General features: G+C 45.3%; 1 long non-coding RNA gene across 2 annotated transcripts in view; it reads left to right on the top strand.

Annotated features, from left to right (window-relative positions):
* Positions 1-12,778, top strand: part of LOC103306329 (uncharacterized) — a 55,759-nt gene extending 42,981 nt beyond the window's left edge. Inside the window, exons 2-4 of one of the 2 annotated variants that reach the window (XR_010590627.1) lie at positions 8,710-9,185; positions 10,235-11,461; positions 12,123-12,778. This is a non-coding gene — a long non-coding RNA (uncharacterized LOC103306329). The remainder of the gene's footprint in view (positions 1-8,709; positions 9,186-10,234; positions 11,462-12,122) is intronic. The other variant, XR_010590626.1, reaches the window with a different exon arrangement.
* Positions 12,779-17,304: the final 4,526 nt, after the last annotated feature.

Raw genomic sequence — 17,304 nt, 5'->3', positions numbered from 1 at the left:
TCTAATTAATCTGTAATAAATGAATGCAAATAGTGTGTTCTTGAAGAATCTGGCCAGATTCTTCAATCTTTACTCAGGCAAGACTTCCCAATGAAAGTTTTGCTACAGTAGGGACTGTAGGACTGGATCCTTAATATGCTTGTAGCACTCCTGCATGTCTGAGGAAAATTGCTATACCTGTGCAATGGTAAGTTGTATTTTTTTATTTGCTTTTTGTTTCTTTTAAAACTAACAAATCTAAACTTTTCATGTTAAATCAATATTTAGATCAAAGCTGTTAGTTCTGAATTCTTGCCTTCAAAAATACTAACATATAAGTTGTATTATATAAAGATTTATAAAATATAGCAACAGTTTGCTCTTCATCCTTATTGAAATGTCCCGAGAATGAAGAATACATTGTTCATTGTTTTGATTTGATTTTTACGCTATTATTAAAAAAATCCTAGAGATTTATTTTAACGTATCCAAATATTTTGCAGCACTGAGCTACAGTTTTTACATATATGCTTTGAATAGGAAATAATACAAAGGAATAGTGAAGTGTTTTTACTTAGATTTTAGATTTACTTTTTACTTCCAGTGCTATTGTTTCTTATTCATACTTCAATTGATATCCTGGACATAAGAATATCACTTTTTTCCCCCTGGAAACATTTCAACTTCATTATTCAAGGACTGAATGGATCATGTTTACAGAGTCTTTTCAAGGGCATCTGTTCTTAGCTACAGCTGAGGATGGGGCCCACAGAGCAGACTAGAAGGATCCACCTAGAATTTGTTGAATTAAGTCCTTGCACCTGGATATAATTGTCATGCTGCTGTGCTGGGGTTTTCTTAAGCTACTGGTAAAACAAATTAGCTCAATTTAAACTGGCATCCAGTAGGGAAGCAACAACTCACCTCATATAATGTTTTTCAAATAATTATTTTTCTATTGCCAATTTTGCCTCATGAATATTTTCCTAAAGGCTGGGTGAGAATATTTTTAAAGCTAAACCCAAAGTGGTACAAATTCTATTCTGGGTGTCTGCTTTTTAGTACTGCATTACATACAATGAAGATTGAGTAATCTTCTATTACAAAATGTACACTGCCATATTTTTTTAATAAATGTAAGATAAGATCTAACATAACATACAAAAGCACAAATCTCAGTGTGTACATTTTATGTACCTTTTTGCCAGATTGGCCACAGTAATGACATAACCACTTTTGCATTTGGGAAAGATTCATGAAAGTTGTTTGCCGAACAGTAGACAAAGTTATTCATTTATGTTTGACATGGGAATTTATATAAATACCATGGGATCTCATTTCCTTATGTATTTTAGAGTTGTTTGAACTTGGCAACAAAACTCACAGGCTTCCTGGAAGGGCCACAGAGGTTCATCCCCCCTCAGCTGGAGTTGCAACGGCAGAACTTGTCTGAATCCCTGGAATGCATGCATGTGTCTTAGTTTCAGCTTTTTATAATATTCTCCAAAGGGCAGACTTTGCCCTTTAAACTGAACATTTCATGATGGCTTCCCTGGAAAAAATAGTGCTGTGTATTAATGCCTTAAATATTAAAATGATGGTGTATTGCTAGATGGGAGAATTCAGGGAAGAGAAATGTTACATTCACTAATTTTTCAATGTCTTTAGAATCATTATTATGTAATTACTCCAGTGTTGGGCCAAGTATGATAGGCTTAGAAAGTTTGTCATTGTGCGCACCAGCTGAATGTCCTACCTATGACACCATTCAACTGCAACAAAAATTGAATTTACATAAAAAGTAGCTATTCAGCTTTCTTATTGATTACACATCTAAGAAGGTTCAAGAGCATCAATTCTAGCTAAGATTCAGAGTAACTTGTATGTTAATACATTGCCTCCAAGTCTGCCTGTTTCAGAAGATGGCATTACAATAATTTACACATTTTTGGTAAATGCTCTCCTAATTTTGGACTAGCCACACCTCCTTTTAAAACGTGAAATCTCAAATGCAGCAGGAAAGTGAATCAGAAAGAACTGCACTTCTTGGACATTAGCAGAATATTCACAGATCAAAAGTTAAACAGAGAAGCTGCTGTCAGCCCCTCAACTGTATAGTGTACTCCAAATTTTGAAGGTGTTTGAGGCCTGGTCTACACTACGACTTTAGGTTGACTTTAGCAGCGTTAAATCGAATTAAGCCTGGACACGGTCACACGACGAAGCCCTTTCTTTCGACTTAAAGGGCCCTTTAAACCGGTTTCTTTACTCCACCTCCGACGAGGGGATTAGCGATAAAATCGGCCTTAGCGGGTCGGAATTGGGGTAGTGTGGACGGAATTTGACGTTATTGGCCTCCAGGAGCTATCCCACAGTGCTTCATTGTGACCGCTCTGGACAGCACTCTCAACTCAGATGCACTGACCAGGTAGACAGGAAAAGCGCCGCGAACGTTTGAATTTCATTTCCTGTTTGCCCAGCATGGAGAGCACAGGTGACCACGCAGAGCTCATCAGCACAGGTAACCGTGATGGAGTCCCAGATCGCAAAAGAGCTCCAGCATGGACCGAACGGGAGGTACGGGATCTGCTCGCCATATGGGGAGATGAATCAGTGCTAGCTGAACTCCGTAGCAGTAAAAGAAATGGCAAACTATTAGAAAAGGTCTCCGAGGCCATGAAGGACAGAGGCCATAACAGGGACGTACAGCAGTGCCGCGTGAAAATTAAGGAGCTATGGCAAGCCTACCACAAAGCCAGAGAAGCAAATGGAAGGTCCGGGGCAGAGCCGCAAACTTGCCGCTTCTACGCGGAGCTGTATGCCATTGTAGGGGGTGCAGCCACCACTACCCCAACCATGTGCTATGACTCCCTCACTGGAGAAACACACAGGGAAGAGGGTTCGGGGTACGAGGAAGATAGCTCACAGCAGCAAGGAAGCGGAGAAACCAGTTTCCCCAACAGCCAGGATATGTTTGTCACCCTGGACCTGGAACCAGTAACCCCCGAACTCACCCAAGACCCTGAGGGCACACAGGGGACCTCTGGTGAGTGTACCTTTGTAAATATTACACATGGTTTAAAAGCAAGCGTGTTTAATGATTAATGATTAATTTGCCCTGGCAATTGCGGCCAGTACAGCTACTGGAAAAGGCTGTTAACGTGTATGGGGATGGAGCGGAAATCCTCCAGGGACATCTCCAGAAAGCTCTCCTTCACGTACTCCCAAAGCCTTCGCAAAAGGTTTCTGGGGAGGGCTGCCTTATCCCGTCCGCCATGGTAGGACACTTTACCACGCCAGGCCAGTAGCACGTAGTCTGGAATCATTGCATAACAAAGCATTGTAGCATATGGTCCCGGTGTTTGCTGGCATGCAGACAACATCCATTCCTTATCGCTCTTTGTTATCCTCAGGAGAGTGATATAATTCACGGTCACCTGGTTGAAATGGGGCGATTTTATTAAGGGGACATTCAGAGGTGCCCGTTCCTGCTCTGCTGAACAGAAATGTTCCCCGCTGTTAGCCACGTGGTGGGGGGAGGGGTGAAGTGATCATCCCAGAGAATTGGGTGTGGGGGGAAGGGGGGTTAGTTGGGTTTGTGCTGCATGTTAACCCGGAAACCGCAGCCCCTCCTTTTACACTGCAAACCCATTTTAAATGGCCAACCCAATTCATGCTTGATATGGGAAATGAGGGCGCTGCTGTTTGAAACCATTCCTACATGTTAAGAAGGTTAAAAAAGCCAAAAGACTGTGGCTTACCATGGCTGCCTGCAAGCCGAAATCTGTTGCCTGGCACTGCGTGAGTGATCTCTCACACGAAACCGGCAGGCCCTCACTATAAGAGGAAAAATGTGACCTTGTAATGAAAGCACATGTGCTGTGTAATGTGAACAGCAAAATTTAACGTGAAAGAGTGTACCCATTGTTCTCTAAAATGTGTCTTTTTTAACCACCTCTCCCTTCTCCTCCACCAGCTGCAAATGTTTCTCCTTCACAGAGGCTAGTGAAGATTAGAAAGAGAAAATGGAGGACGCGGGACGATATGTTCACGGAGCTCCAGATGTCCTCCCACGCTGAAAGAGCACAGCAGAATGTGTGGAGGCAGTCAATGTCAGACTTCAGAAAAGCACAATATGAACGAGAGGAGAGGTGGCGGGCTGAATTGCGGGATGAACAGAGCAAGTTGCGGGCTGAAGATGATAGGTGGCGTCAGCTTGCAGACAGAAGGCAAGAGTCGATGCTCCAGCTGCTGGACCATCAAACTGATATGCTCCAGCGTATGGAGGAAAGGCAGCAGGAGCAGAGACCACCGCTACAGCCCCTGTGTAACCAACAGCCCTCCTCCCCAAGTTCCATAGCCTCCTCACCCAGACGCCCAAGAACACGGTGGGGGGGCCTCCGGCCACCCAGTCACTCCACCCCAGATGATTGCCCGAGCATCAGAAGGCTGGCCTTCAATAAGAGTTAAAGTTTTAAACTGCAGTGTGTCCTTTTCCTTCCCTCCTCCCCCACCCATCCCGGGCTACCTTGGCAATTATCCCCCTAGTTGTGTGATGAATTAATAAAGAATGCATGAATGTGAAGTAACAATGACTTTATTGCCTCTGCAAGAGGTGCTTGAAGGGGGGAGGGGAAGGTGGGGTGGTTGGTTTACAGGGAAGTAGAGTGAACCGGGTGTGTGTGGGGGGGGAGGGTTCATCAAGGAGAAACAAACAGAAGTTTCACACCGTAGCCTGGCCAGTCACAAAACTCGTTTTCAAAGCTTCTCTGATGCCCACCGCGCCCTGCTTTGCTCCTCTAACCACCCTGGTGTCTGGCTGCGCGTAATCAGCGGCCAGGCGATTTGCCTCAACCTCCCACCCCGCTATAAATGTCTCCCCCTTACTCTCACAGATATTGTGGAGCGCACAGCAAGCAGCAATAACAATGGGGATATTCTTTTCGCTGAGGTCTGAGCGAGTCAGTAAGCTGCGCCAGCGCGCTTTTAAATGTCCAAATGCACATTCCTCCACCATTTGGCACTTGCTCAGCCTGTAGTTGAACAGGTCCTGACTCCTGTCCAGGCTGCCTGTGTACGGCTTCATGAGCCATGGCATTAAGGGGTAGGGCTGGGTCCCCAAGGATCACGATAGGCATTTCAACATCCCCAACGGTTACTTTCTGGTCCGGGAAGAAAGTCCCTTCCTCCAGCTTTCGAAACAGAGCAGAGTGCCTGAAGATGAGAGCATCATGTACCTTTCCCGGCCATCCCACGTTGATGTTGGTGAAATGTCCCTTGTGATCCACCAGGGCTTGCAGCAGCATTGAAAAGTACCCCTTGCGGTTTATGTACTCGGTGGCTTGGTGCTCCGGTGCCAAGATAGGGATATGGGTTCCGTCTATGGCCCCACCACAGTTTGGGAATCCCATTGCAGCAAAGCCATCCACTATGTCCTGCACGTTTCCCAGAGTCACTACCCTTGATATCACCAGGTCTTTCATTGCCCTGGCAACTTGGATCACAGAAGCCCCCACAGTAGATTTGCCCACTCCAAATTGATTCCTGACTGACCGGTAGCTGTCTGGCGTTGCAAGTTTCCACAGGGCTATCGCCACTCACTTCTCAACTGTGAGGGCTGCTCTCATCTTGGTATTCTGGCGCTTCAGGGCAGGGGAAAGCAAGTCACAAAGTTCCATGAAAGTGCCCTTACGCATGCGAAAGTTTCGCAGCCACTGGGAATCGTCCCACACCTGCAGCACAATGCGGTCCCACCAGTCTGTGCTTGTTTCCCGTGCCCAGAATCGGCGTTCCACGACATGAACCTGCCCCAGTAACACCATGATTTCCACATTGCTGGGGCCTGTGCCTTGTGAGAGGTCTATGTCCATGTCAATTTCCTCATCACTCTCGTCGCCGCGCTGCAATCGCCTCCTCGGCTGGTCCGGGTTTCGCTTTGGCATGTCCTGGCTCTGCATATACTCCAGGATAATGCGCGTGGTGTTCATAGTGCTCATAATTGCCGCGGTGATCTGAGCGGGCTCCATGATCCCAGTGCTAGCTATGGCGCCTGGTCTGAAAAAAGGCACGAAACTAGTATCTGACGGACCAGGGGAAGGAGAGAGGGAGGAAGGGAGGGCCGAGTGATGACATGGCGTACAGGTACAGCGAATTAAAATCAAGAAAGGTGGCTGTGCATCAGGGAGAAACACAAACAATTGTCACACAGAATGCCCCCCCCCAAAGATTAAACTCAAACCCTGGGTTTAGCAGGCCATTGATTTCACGGAGGGGGGGGGAAGCAAATGAATAGAGAACAAATCTATTTTTTACATCTTAAGCTAGCAGCCGACGGTGCAGCATGACTGATACCAGTCGTAATATACCATCTTCTGCCAAAAGGCAAGGGGCTGCTGCTGTGTAGCAATGCAGCCCCACGTCTGCCAGTCCCACGTCTGCCAGCACCCAGATCGCCCTCAGCCTCTTCTGGGTGCTTAGCAGAAAATACTGGGCGATTGGCAGAAAATAGCATACTACGACTGATAGCCATCATCATCGAGACAGTTGCATGTCTGCCCAGGTGCCCATGATTGACAGCCACTGCAGTACGATGACGATGGATACTAGTCGTAATATACCATCTTTTGCCAAAAGGCAAGGGGCTGGTGCAATGCAGCCCTACGGCTGCCAGCCCCACGGCTACCAGTCATGCTGCACCGTCTACCGCCAAAAGGCAATTAGCTGCAGTACCACGTCTGCCGGCACCCAGATGATATATGGTGACGGTGAGTTGATCTGAGCGGGCTCCATGCTTGCCGTGGTATGTTGTCTGCACAGGTAACCCAGGTAAAAAGGCGCGAATCTATTGTCTGCCGGTGCTCTGACGGAGGGGGAGGGGCCTGACGACATGTACCCAGAACCCCCCGCGACACTGTTTTGCATCATTCAGGCATTGGGATTTCAACCCAGAATTCCAATGGGCGGCGGAGACTGCGGGAACTGTGGGATAGCTACCCATAGTGCAATGCTCCGGAAGTCGACGCTAGCCTCGGTACTGTGGACGCGGTCCGCCGACTAGAGCACTTAGAGCATTTTATGTGGGGACACACACAATCGGCTGTATACAACCGATTTCTATAAAACCGGCTTCTATAAATTCGACCTAATTTCGTAGTGTAGACATACCCTTAGTGCAAATCTCTAGTAGCTTTAGGCTAAAATCTGACCTGCATGCACAAATGACAAATCAAGGCAAATCTCTGTGTTTTGTGAATATTGTGGATCTATCCCTTACATTATACCTATGCTCTACCCCACATTAACGGGTTTTGGTGGGAGTGGTTACTAAAGGCACATTTAGTCAAATACATGGTGTTTTTCAACCAAGAGCTAGCTCCTGATATAGTCCTCTAAAATAGAGTGGGCTTGTTTTGAATGAATTACAATTTTATAAATGAAGCTTTTTCTTTTTTATAAGCCAGGGGACAGCTCAGCTCCTGTGAAGGAAAAACTCAGGGGCCTAATTTTCAATTCACAAAGGTCCATTTCCACTACCATGACAGTATAACGAGATCTTAATATGGGTTTAAATAAATCCTTGTACCAGAGTGGTGTAAAGGGGCCTTAGCGTAAATGAGAATCAGAACCTCAAGTTCAGGCTCAGAGTTTTCACCACTTCACTGCCTCATGGGGTTCAGATAGGCCTGCCCTGATGACTCCCTCTGCCCAGAACATGGGCAGAGGTTTCAGAGCCTGAGATTTGCAAATCCCCCAAGATCCACGTGGATTTCAGTCAATCCATGAAGGCTTTAAACCTACAGAATGCTTCCTTGTCCCTGAAGCTCTTCATAGATATCATGACTGCCTGGCTTGTACATGAGGGATGCTCTAGCTGGTTCCTCCACTGTCCCTAACATGACTCTTGGGTGGCAAAAGTTTTATACAGCACAACGAACAGCAAGTAAAATATTTCTGAGTGATATCATTATCTTGACTTCTGTGGGGGACAATGCAACAGAGAGTTACTTTTCTCTCCGTTCTAATCATCCCATATTCTTTGTACCAACATACATTCAGAGTTACTGTTGGGAGAGCAAATTGCGCTGTTGCTTTCTCTTAGGTTTTATGATTTTTTTTGCTTATATTTATTTCAAAAACTTCAGCTTCTCTCAAAGTATCTAACAGTTGAATTTGATTTAATATCTGCAGTGTCTCTTTTCTATGTGTTTGGGTATCGTGTGAGGGTTCCAATCCTGCTTGTGAAGGCAAAATGGGAAAACACAATAACAAGCCTCGCTTAAGAGTTTTATCTTACATGACAATAACCCTAGGCCTATATTTATGAAGAATAAGCTTTCAGTGCGAAATTAAACTAAGCTGTAAAGCACAGTAAAACCCAAATCATCTATACTGAGAGAATTCCTCCAGTGTTTCTTGTTCTTAAATGGTAATTAATAGAGACAATACTAAAACCAAAAGGAAGCTAGTGATATCCTGTTCTTTTTCATTGCAGCAAGGAGTCTGGTTTGGTAAACTCCATGTCAGATTGTGTAATTTAATTATTGAGCACAGAATCTGAATAAACATAAAGACATGACGAATAGCTTTCTCTTATAATTCCATTACTGAGTAACAGACGGGTGTGGCTGTTAAAACTGAAATATTTGTTTTCTTCTGTTTCAGAATGTTAAAAATTTAAATGAACTCTTATCCTGCCTCCTTTTCTTACCCTGTCTTTTCATTTCTTTCTAGATCTAAGTCATAGAAAAATCAAAGTGATGCGTGCCACTGGTTTGGATCATATGCACACAATTCAAAAAGAAAAAGGTGACTTTTAAAAATTTCCCACCAGCAAGTGGGAGAGGTGTAGGCAAGTGTGGATTTATGCACAAAATGGAAAATCCAAGCACAAGAAAAGACCTGTTATCATCATATAAAGATGTCCATATGCAATAATTACTGGTCAGACCATCCACACGCTACATTACTTAATGACATCCAAAGATTGCTGCACTTTCTGAACCAATAGCAGCTATACAGTGACCAGCGTCGTTTCTGAATGGAAAAACTGGCCCAACCACTGGTGAATGGCACGCAGTAGGTTTCCCATTGAACTACACAGCACAACAATGATCCACATTGGTAAATCATTCTGTGTGCTTTTCAGTTCTTATGCATATCCTATACTGGACAGCTTCCATTCATTCTGACACCCAAGGCAAACAAATGTAAGAGATGAAAGTGAAAATGCATATGTTAAATCCCAAATGGAAGCAGATGAGTGTGATATATATACATAGAGTTGCTTAGCAACAAACATGTTTTGGCCACAGGAATTGTGACATTAGTCAGAGATGGGAAAGAGAAGCTATTCTGCACTACTTGTCTGTCTCTGTAGAAGCTTCATAAGGCTCCTTCTTTATTTTTTTTAAGGAAGAAAATAAAAGACTATTGTGGACATTTGTTTATGCTATTAATACAACAGACTCTGTGACAATACGTCTTTTCCTTGAGTGGAAAAATGTTTTCATTCAAGATATCTATTGTAAAGATGTATGCCTCAATCTAGCCACACTCATCATGGACACCTCCTAAATGGTTCAACTTAGCATTCTTGATCTCTAGAGTTTATTGGAAAATTTCAAATTTCAAAATTTTTTAAATAAAAACAAAGGACATCCTTTTTTGGGCATAAAAATCCCATTTTAGCTCAGGTAATAGAAAAATTTGTTTTATTAACATTTCACATTCAAAGCACTGTGTGTTTTCAGAAGGCAAAATAAAATGTAAATAGTTAACACTTCTGTGACTGTTAGTTATGTATTATTCTCATTGTACAGACAGTGAGGCATAAACACCCTCATAAAAATGCCACAGTGTTGCATAGCATTGGCCTTCAGCATTGCAGTGTCACTCCTGTAAGCAACAGTGTTTCAGACCCTTAAGGCACTGTGATGCTAATAGGGGAGAGTCAGCCAGCAGCAGAGGTGTGATGAGAAGTCCTAGGGCCCAGTAATGCAAGAGCACATGTAACTCCTTTTGAAACAAACGAGTGCTAGGCATGTAAAGCTATCAGATAATCAAGTACCCCTGGCTTCCAGCAACATCCTCACCCCATAAAATCATGGCACCTTTCACGTATAAAAAGACATTATGTTTATTTTGGGGGTGGGGTGTCAAGCAAACTGTCACATTATTGCTACACAAAGCACACTGGAAACATTTTTCAGTGTTTCCTTTAATTTAAGGTAATGAATGAATTTATTTTATTTGGCAGGAAGAGAAATCTGATCCTGAGTGAGGGGAGCAGAACATTTGAAGCATGCACTTTGAGTTCCTTGCAAAAAAAAGAAATGGACTTTCCCACAAGATTAAGAAATGGAGAGGAGCATACAATATGTGGGAGAACTCAAATGCTCTTAGATTTAGGAAGTGAAGTGTGTGCAGCTTGAGAAAGGTAGGAGAGTTGAATGCTACACCAGAAGAACGTAAGAACATATGAATGGCCATACTGCGTCAGACCAACGGTCCATCTCGCCCACTATCCTGTCTTCCACAACAGTAGCTAGCGCCAGAAGCTTCAAAAGGAATGAACAGAACTGGGCAACTTTCAAATGATCCATCTGTCATCCAGTCTCAGGCCTTGGTTACACTTGCGAGTTGCAGCGCTGTAAAGCCGCCCCCAGCCCTGTAACTCACTCCCCGTCCACACTGGCGAGGCATTTGCAGAGCTGTATCTCCTTGGTTGCAGTGTGGCCACCCAATGTGCTGTGAATGGCCTCCAGAATTATTCGACAGTATCCCACAATGCCTGTTCTAGCCACTCTGGTCATCAGTTCAAACTCTACTGCCCTGGCCTCAGGTAACCAACCATGTGACCGACCCTTTACATTTCCCGGGAATTTTAAAAATCCCCTTCCTGTTTGCTCAGCCCGACGTGGCGTGGAGTGCTATCAGCAAATCTTTCCAGGTGACCATGCCTCCACGCGCCAAGCGAGCCCCAGCATGGAGCAATGGTGAGTTGCTGGACCTCATCAGTGTTTGGGGGGAGGAAGCTGTCCAGTGCCAGCTGCGCTCCAGCCGTAGGAATTACGATACCTTTGGGAAGGTATCAAAGGACATGATGGAAAGGGGCCATGACCGGGACGCCCCGCAGTGCAGGATTAAAATCAAGGAGCTGTGGAGTGCCTACTGCAAAGCCCGCGACGCAAACGGCCGCTCAGGTGCTCCCCCCATGACCTGCAGATTCTACAAGGAGCTGGATGCGATACTTGGGGTTAACCCCACCTCCACTCCGAGCACCACCATGGACACTTCAGACCTGGTGTGGGGGGGGAGGAGGAGGAAGAGGAGGAGGAAAACGGGAGTGATGGTGGTGGGCCGGATGGAGACACCCCGGAATCCCTGGAGCCAGGCAGCCAGGAGCTCTTCTCGAGCCAGGAGGATGGTAACCAGTTGCAGCGGCCGGTATTTGGTGGAGGACAAACAGAAGAGCAGGTTCCCAGTAAGTGGGTTTTTTTTTTTCGGCAAGGAATTTTTTCTGTGCGGGCTCTTTGGGAGAGGAGGGTTAAGCATGCATGCCTAGATGCGGAATAGTGCATTGATGTGGTTTATCACATCGCGGTAATCAGCCTCGGTAATCTCTTCGAATGTCTAATCCAGAACATGTGCAATGCGCTTGCGCAGGTTTAAGGGAGAGCCACCGTGGTCCTTGTCCCAGCCAGGCTAACGTGTCTGCGCCACTGTGCTGCGAGGGGTGGGGGGACCATTGCTGCACACAGGCAAGCTGCATATGGGCCAGGGCGGAAGCCACATTGCAGTAGAAGACCCTCCCTTGTTTCCCAGGTCACCCTCAGCAGCGAGATATCGTCCAGGATGAACTCCTGTGGAAAATGTTGGGACAGTGTTCAGTGTAGGTGCTCCCTGAAGCTGTTGGCTCTCCCCAAGGCACAGAAACCCAGAGGATAGTGCAGCCCTGAAACAATCAGTCCCCATTACTCACCATTTTGAGGCTCCCGTGGGATATGTGTGCTCTGTTTCGGACGGGAAAATTATGCTATTGTGTAGACCTTATATATTTCTACTCCTTAAGTGTGGGGGGAATCATTACTCTGTCTGGTATAAACAATGCTGCCTCTGTTAAATGTTACGTTTTGCCTATACAGCTGCATCAACCTTGAGACCTCAGCCGTCCCTCTTATCACCTGCTCAGAGACTGCAAAGACTCAGGAAGAGACCGCGAAAAAGCAAAGAAGACATGCTGCAAGAAGTGATGCGGCAATCTATTAAAGAGAACGAGAAGGCACAGGACTGGAGGGAGAGAGAAAGCAGGATCCGCAAGAAAAATGCAGCGCACCGGCGGCAAAGCACCGCACACCGGCAGCAAAGCACTGATAGGCTCATCAGCATCCTGGAGCACCAAGCAGATGCTATCCAGGAGCTGGTAGCCATACAGAAAGAGGAGCAGTACTGAAAACGCAAACGCCACCCTCCCTACAGCCCTTGTCCCAAAACTCTTTCCGTTGTGCCCCACTGTCACCTCCAACCCACTTTCCCCAACTTCCATGTTCTTCACGCCACCCGCTGCCTCCAACACCAGTATCTTCACCACCCAACCCTGAAGACCACGACCCTTACCCTCTGCACTCAACCCCCATCACCATGCAGTATAGCTGCCCTGAAGTGCAGCACTCACTGCACAGCACACCAGACAGGACATACACGAATCTGTGATTGCACTGTTCCCCACTCCACCCCCTTTTTTCTTTTCAATAAATAATTTTTTTTTCTTTTCAATAAATGGATTCTTTGGCTTTGAAAACATTCTTTATTATTGCATAAAGTAAAAGACTCCTTAGCCCAGGAAATAAACAGGTACTGCAAGTCTGCTTGTCTGCTAAGCAGACTCTGATTCCTAAAGATGGGAACTACTGCACTTCACTCCCGTGCAGGGCACCAGATATCACTGCTGGTTTTCAGCCTCAAATTGCTCCCTCAAGGCATCCCTAATCCTTGCAGCCCCATGCTGGGCCCCTGTAATAGCCCTGCTCTCTGGCTGTGCAAATTCATCCTCCAGGTGTTGAACCTCGGAGGTCCATGCCTGAGTGAAGCTTTCACCCCTCCCTTCACAAATATTATGGAGCGCACAGCACGCAGATATAACTGCAGGGATGCTGCTTTCGGCCAAGTCCAGCTTCCCATACAGAGATCACCAGTGGGCCTTTAAACGGCCAAAGGCACTCTCCACAGTCATTCGGCACTGGCTCAGCCTGTAGTTGAACCGTTCCTTGCTGCTGTCAAGGCTCCCTGTGTAGGGTTTCATGAGCCACGGCATTAACGGGTAAGCGGGATCTCCAAGGATCACAATGGGCATTTCAACTTCCCCTACCGTGATCTTCCGCTCTGGGAAAAAAGTCCCGGCCTGCATCTTCCTGAACAGCCAAGTGTTCCGAAAGATGCGTGCGTCATGCACCTTTCCAGGCCAGCCTGTGTTAATGTCAATGAAATGCCCATGGTGATCCACAAGTGCATGGAGAACCATAGAGAAATACCCCTTCCGATTAATGTACTCGGATCCTAGGTGGGGTGGTGCCAGTATAGGAATGTGCATCCCATCTATCGCCCCTCCACAGTTAGGGAACCCCATTTGTGCAAAGCCATCCACTATTTCCTGCCCGTACCCAGAGTCACGGTTCTTCTGAGTAGGATGCAATTAATGGCCTTGCAAACTTGCATCAACACGATTCCAACGGTCGACTTTCCAACTCCAAACTGGTTTGCGACTGACCGGTAGCTGTCTGGAGTTGCCAGCTTCCAGATTGCAATAGCCACCTGCTTCTCCACTGGCAGGGCAGCTCTCAATCTCGTGTCCTTGCGCCGCAGGGTGGGGGCAAGCTCCTCACACAGTCCCATGAAAGTGGCTTTTCTCATCCGAAAGTTCTGCAGACACTGCTCGTCATTCCAGACTTCCATGACGATGTGATCCCACCACTCGGTGCTTGTTTCCCGAACCCAAAAGCGGCGTTCCACAGTGCTAAGCATGTCCGTGAATGCCACAAGCAATTTTGTGTCGTACGCGTTACGCGTCTCGATAGCATCGTCGGAATCCTCACCCTCACTCTCACTGTCACTTTGGATCTTAAGGAATAGTTCGATAGCCAAACGTGATGTGGTGGAGAGACTCGTCAGCATACCTCTCAGCATTGGGACAGGACCCAGAATCCTCCGCACCCACGTCCCCTTCCCACAACCCACGGTGCCAGAATGGGAAAAGGTGCTCTGTGGGATAGCTGCCCATAATGCACCGCTCCCAATAGCGCTGCAATTGCTGCAAATGTGGCCACGATAGTGCGCTGGGCAGCTGCCAGTGTGACAGACTGCAGCACTCTCCCTACTCAGCTGCACGAAGTCAGGTTTAACTCACAGCGCTGTACATCTGCAAGTGTAGCCAAGGCCTTAGTTTCTGGCAGTCAGAGGTTTAGGGACACCCAGAGCATGGATTTGCATCCCTGACCATCTTGGCTAATAGCCATTAATGGACCTATTCTCCATGAAGTATGCATGATTAGAGAAGAATGTCTAGGAAATGAATCAGGATTTTCTAGGAATATTTGCTGGAGCAAATCCAACATTCCAATGTTCTGTTGCTATACAAGGGACTTTGGTGGAGAATTACACAAAATATGCTATGTTGTCCACTTCCGATTATCACATTGGACATATAATAACAGAGAAAGGAATCTGGGCACAGGGAAAATAAAGACTAAAGTGGAAGAAGGAGGAAATGAGAGAGACAGTATTGGAGTGAGTGTAGGCTGAGGAGAAAACCTGTCTTTATTTTCTATCTTCACTCCTTTCTGTTTCTCTTCCTTATCCCCAGCTCCCACCCACTGTGCCCTGATTGATAGATACTCAAGGATGATGCAGAAGGGTTGCAGGGCTGTGTTATCTTGTGTGGATAGCACAGTGGGGCAGGGCAGAAGGGTTGCAGTGGGGAAAATATAATCATTTCGTAACGGGTTCTATGTTATCTCTTCAAGAATCAATGGGCAAAAGGGAACTCACATTAGTCACACGTCAGCTGTCCTTTATCATCCCCTTTGTTCAATAGCGTGATACTTCCATTCAAAATGTTAACAAAAAATGTACTTTTTGGTAATTTTCTATGTTTGTGAAGGGAACTAATAAAACGTAGCCATAAATGTCATTTACGTTTTGTGTGTGTGTATGCATGCGTGCCTGCCTGTGTTCATTTTGGAATGAATGGCCCTGGGCCTCATTTGGCAGTAGAGCTGGCAGTCTTAATTGCTCTTGATTATGAACTATCATTCTATTGGGATTAATCTACTAAAGAACCAAATTCAGATTTGATGTAACTTTTCAAAAAGTAATGTAACAGTGCCATGGAATGGGAGTAGCAGACCATGGATTGAGCAAGATTAAATGAGAATTTTTTTCCATTTTCAACTGCTTCCAGATCCACCCATTTCCATGCTACCTGTCAGTATTGAATTGAGAAAGAACAGTGGGCAAGGGTACAAAGGAAGCAGAGGCTAGGAGCAGCATAAAATATATTAATTCCTATGATTATTTATTATGTTACCAGAAAACAAGTTCTCAGGGAGGGCATTATGAGAATATGGGTTGGCATGGCAGAAGGTATGGAGATGTCTGTGACAGAGAAGGAGATTACTGGGGGCATAGAGGATGGCTGCAAAGGCAGAAGGAGGAGGAGGGCAGGTGGAAGCACCCCAAAGAAGGCCAGGCCAGAGATGCAGGTGAAAGATTGCATGATATGAGGTCTGAAGGCAAGGATAAGAAGTTTGATGTTGATCACCATTGCAATGGAGACCCAATGAAGTGACACAACAGGGATAGAAAGGTTACATAGTGAACCTGATAGATGATAAGATGTTAATTGTTTGCTTAAACCAACATCTAGAAATGGCCTTTAACCAAAATTGTAGTTCTGAACACCCTGAAGAATCCAAATCAAGAAACTTATGGCTGGCTTCTGTCATTATAATGGTCAAACTGGGATTCTAGGTCTGAACAGCATGAACTGGTGAGCTTGGAAATCTGACCTTTTGATTCCTATCTGATGGCTTGGAAGCCCATCTCTAGTAACTTCTAGAAATTCCCCGGCAGTTTTCTTTTCCAGCAAACTTTTGACAGTTTCTTAAACCAATAACTATGTAAGCTCAAGAAATAATGAACTTGCATGCAAAATAGATGTTAATAAGACCTGTCAGATTGCCATCTTTTTAAATGCCAATAATCAAAATTTGTAATGGTAATTGCACAAAATATTGTACATGTCACATTAATTACTGTACTGCAATTTATTTCCAAATAAATACATTTCAGTTTATATCTCTGTGGATCTATCTGTTCCTTAAATGTAGGACCCATGGCTACATCAAGTTTTTGCTTTCTGATTTTTTTTTCTTAATTCTTTTCTTTATGAAATCTGCTTCTCTAATTAGCAACCACACAGACGAATAGGTGATTTCAAAAAGAAAGTCAAAGCTTTGTTTGACTACAAGGTTATGAATATATTTATGTTTTCATTAATTATGCTATGAAGTTCAAATGAAATGCAAAATGTATCCCTCCAAAAAAATCTTAGTTGATGCTAATTAATACCTTTGGCCTATATTCCACTTTCCCACAGGTTACTCTAAAAGAGGGAGTGGAAAATGGTCAGAAAATTCCCCAGCCTTATGCCAGAAAATCCCTGACAGGATCTCCCAACAGGGGGAGGAGTTTGAACAGGCTGAATAGTAGGGCAGAGGGTGTCATATGCCCCCATATCTCTTGCCTCTGTTACTTCTCTTCACAGCTCATGTATTATTAACTCCATTAGCTGTCATGCTTCCTCCCTGCACCGTTTCGTCCACAAGAGAGTCTGTGCTTTCTCCCATGCTGCCCCTATGGCAGCAATAAGCTCCCTGAACAAATGTCTCTTGCAAACTCTCTCATCTCCTCCACATCCTTCTCCTAAACCTGTCTCTTTCAGGCATAATTCAAACACTGAATGCTCAGCACCAGTCTGTGAAGAGAATTATATTTTTAAATGAAAAGAATCAATAGTATCTAAGTAAAGTAACAATACAGAAATGAGAGCCAAAAAAATGTGCACATTCAGTATCTGATGATGTGTGATCCGTGCCCTTCTGTCACCCTTCTTTTCTGGTTGATACCATCTTTCCCAAATCAGGTTGCACATAGTTTGTCATAATGTTTAAGGCCATAAGGGGCAACCAGATCATCTCATCTGACCTCCTCACAGGCTACTAACACCACCCCGTACCTGCACCCGAAATCCAGCAGCCGAAATTATAACCC

Source organism: Chrysemys picta, chromosome 9 (genome assembly GCF_011386835.1).
Source record: "Chrysemys picta bellii isolate R12L10 chromosome 9, ASM1138683v2, whole genome shotgun sequence".
NCBI lineage: Eukaryota > Metazoa > Chordata > Testudines > Emydidae > Chrysemys > Chrysemys picta.
The sequence above is the reverse complement of the archived record's forward strand: the minus strand, read 5'-3'. Positions and strand labels throughout refer to the sequence as shown.